The sequence below is a fragment of the Elephantulus edwardii genome, unplaced genomic scaffold (genome assembly GCF_000299155.1).
Source record: "Elephantulus edwardii isolate Elephantulus edwardi_28Jun2011 unplaced genomic scaffold, EleEdw1.0 scaffold00002, whole genome shotgun sequence".
NCBI classification, from domain to species: Eukaryota; Metazoa; Chordata; class Mammalia; order Macroscelidea; family Macroscelididae; genus Elephantulus; species Elephantulus edwardii.
The window spans coordinates 28414374-28417951 of record NW_006399752.1 but is presented as its reverse complement, the minus strand read 5'-3'; the positions used below and the strand labels follow the sequence as shown (position 1 = coordinate 28417951).

The window sequence follows — 3578 nt, the reverse complement described above, 5'->3', positions numbered from 1 at the left end:
GATTGCAGTGCAGCTTCTTGCCACTAGGCCACCAGAGCTGGCCGAATTGTCATTTCTTTCAAAATGACCTGACCAGCTGTGAAACTCAGACCTAGTATTTTGAAGTCAGATTACTGAATATAATGTTAGTGAAAATTCCCACTCTTAAGAGTTTCAAACATTTAAAGATTACACCAGTTTATCCATTCAATTGCTTTATATTATTATTGCTTCTTTACATATGAGAAGCCCAATACATTGAATTGCATCTTTCTTGCATCTCACAAATATTTACTGGAATTCTAGACCCTTTGCCTATGCGTAACGTGAGAAGAATGGGACTTCCAGAATACTTCATTATGCTCATACAAAAGCTCCACCTAGACCAGCAGGCTGTTGTGTGAACAGAGAAAAGGACCACATGGTTTAAAACTGAGGAAAGTGTGGGTCAGGGCTGTATGCTCTCTCTAGTCCCATTTGATCTGTACGCTGAGCAAATCATTCGAGAAGCTGGACTCTGTGTAGAAGAATGCGGCATCCAGATTGGAGGAAGAATCATCAACAGCCTGTGTCACACAGATTTTACCCTCCGTCTGCAACAACCTTGCTTGCTGAAAGTGAGAACTTGAAGCGCCTGCTGCAGAAGATCAAACACTACAGCCTCCTCTGTGGGTCACATCTCAACATCAAGATAAAAATCCTCACCACTGCACTGATAAGCAGCAGCATGACAGATGGAGAAAGGATTTAGTTGTCTACAACTTCATCTTACTTGGATCCACAATCAACACCCTTGGTACTGGCAGTCAGATCAGGAGATGTGTTGCCTTGGGAAAGTCTGTTGCCAGGGACCTCACCAAATAACTGAGGATGCCAGTTTGAAGACTGATGTGCACCTGATTCAGGCCATGGTCTTTTCAGTCACTTGCTCTGCATCTTGAGAGCTTGACAATGAGTAAGGATGACAGAAGAAGAATAGTGGCCTTAGAAAAGAGCACTGATATTCCCAGGTTTCGGCACCAAAAAAAAAATAAAGAAAAGAGCACTGAATATCCCATGGAGTCCTGAAAGAACAAACAGATCTGTCTTGGAGAAGGTGCAGCCAGAGTGCTTCTTGGAGGAAAAAATGATACGCTTCACTTCACATACTTCAGGCACATTGCTAGGAGGGGCTATTCCTTGCAGAGGGACATCATGCTTGGGAAGGTCAAAGGTCAGCAAAAGGGGAAAATTCTCAATGAGATGGCTTGACACCAAAGGGTAGGGATGATGAGGATGGTGTGGGAAAGGTCAGGGTTCAGATCTGTTGTTCAGAGGGTCACTGGGAGTCGTGCTGTGCTCACGGAATGGTGAGGAATTGTGCTGCCAATCCAAAGGCAAGCGGTTTGAAAATACCAGCTGCTCTGCAGGAGAAAGATGGGCAACCCCTCCCATATAATTACAGCCACTGAAAACCCACTAAGAGTCCGACTCCACGGTCCACAGCAACAACAACAACAACCTCAAATCCATGGCTTGGTAAAGTGGACGGTCAACAAAGGAGAAGCAGATGGTCAAGGAACTGAGTTGTCACCGTGAGCGTGGGAAGAGGTTTGAGCCTGGAAAGCTCCCGAGGATGGTGCAGAGCAGGGCAAGGTCCGGAGGTGGCCTTCAGAGGGTCACTGTGATCGAGAATGTCTCAACGCTGCCCACCCAACTGCCCAATACCTGTCTACTTAAGTGGGGCTCAGAGAGGGACAGGAGGACACTCAGGGACACAGGTTGACAGAGCAGCTCCCACAGTGGGCTGCACATGGGAGGGAGGGCAAGGACTGGGCAGTGCTCTGCTCTGCTGTAGGCTGGGTGGTGGGAGTCACCTTCATGGCACCTACCAACAACAGCAAACCCCCTGAAGGAATGGAATACAGTGTGACCAGGTGCTTGGTTCTGGTTGTACCAGATTAGCGTGGATCCAACATTTCTCCACTTCTGAGTTTCACAAAGATCAGTTTAGGTGCAAAGGCCTCTACCTACACTCATTGTCACACACTTGTACACACACTCTCTCTTACACACACTTAGATACACACCTGGGAAAGACAGGTACCTGTCAGCATTGTCTACAATCCAAAACCGCAAGGAACATCCAACTCTGCCGACGACCAAAACCACCCTGTCCAGTCTACTAGCATCCAGGACCCACCCGTGTCTACCAGTGCCCAGGACCTGCCCGGGTCTACCAGTGCCCAGGGCCTGCCTGGGTCTACCAGGGCCCAGGACCCGCCCAGGTCTACTGGTGCCCAGGACCCGCCCGGGTTTACCGGTGCCCTGGACACACCCAGGTCTGTGTAGGATGTCCAAGGATGGACTGTCTAGGATGTCCAAGGATGGACTTTTTGCTTCCTAAGCTTTGAGGAAATGGATTTTCGTTCTTGATACCCGGCCAGCCACTTGTGGCATTCTCTCAGCACAGTTGTGACAGAAGTTAGCAGTCACATTGGGGTGGGGAGGCAAAGATTCACAAACAGAAACGATTGCTCTCTGGTTGGGGACAGTGGGGTGGGGCTGGGAGATAGCTTGTGAATAGGAAGGCCTCTTGCCCGTTGGGGACTCCGTGATGGGGCTGGGTAAGGAGTTGTGGAAAGATACAGTCTCTCTCTGATTGGACAGTGATGTGGACTGGCGAGGGCTCATGGACAGGAAGGGCCTCTGGCTGGAGGATGGGCTAGGTAAGGGGTTGTGGGCAGGAGCAGTCCCTCCCTGACTGCGATGGACACATTCCAGCGGCTGTGACTGTCATTGGAGAGACATCAAGTGAGCAATGCGGGAGCCCACTCCTGACGGCAGGGCTCTTCTCCTGCTTGGGAGAGACCTCAGGAGCCTGGTAAGTTCTCCGCGGCCTGGGGTGTCAACAGGTGTCTGCTGTCAGTATAAGGCTCACCCACTCACTGTACCCACAAACCAAGGGAGGGTCTGTCACCCCACGCGAGGTGAAAGGCCAGAGACCATGGAGCCAAGTCATCCTCTGCAGTAAGAACTAGGACTGTCCAACCAGAACCCACGTCCCCAGGGGCTTACGCCCTGTGGACAGGCGTGGGAGATGACTGCCCACATGCCCGGGGGCTTATTCCTTGCGGACAGGCAGGGGAGTGGAGTGTATCTTGATGACCTTTGAGCAGAACAGGGAGAGTGAGATGTACCTGTGGCAACAGGTTGAAGACCGACTCCCTTGCCTTGCTGCAGGGGCCCAGAAGGCGGACATCATGACTGACACTCCATTTTCCTGGGTCCTACTTGCCTGGATGGGCACACAGGGCTGACAATGGGCTGGCCAAGGACACGCTCCATGTCCTGGGGCAACCTGTTGGTGACCAGCCTTGAATCTCAGGTTCAGTGTGCTACTGTCAATGTTAGGGAACTTGATGGGTCTTAAAACACTAGGTGACCAATATGAATACCTATTAAAGTGTTAGAACCATACATAGCGGTCAGATTTGAAAAGGAGATTTGAAGGTTGGAGATTAAGAAAGAAGGCAAGACTTCAGCTGGAGTCATCACAGGGCATGCGCACACGGCAGGGGCACGGGGCAGGGGCAGGGGGCAGGGGCACGGGGCAGGAT

At 50.9% G+C, this 3578-nt stretch overlaps 1 protein-coding gene across 1 annotated transcript in view; it reads right to left on the bottom strand.

Annotated features, from left to right (window-relative positions):
* AK7 (adenylate kinase 7) overlaps window positions 1-3578 on the bottom strand; it is a 110594-nt gene that overhangs the window by 52138 nt on the left and 54878 nt on the right. The gene's annotated exons all lie outside the window — the stretch shown is intronic.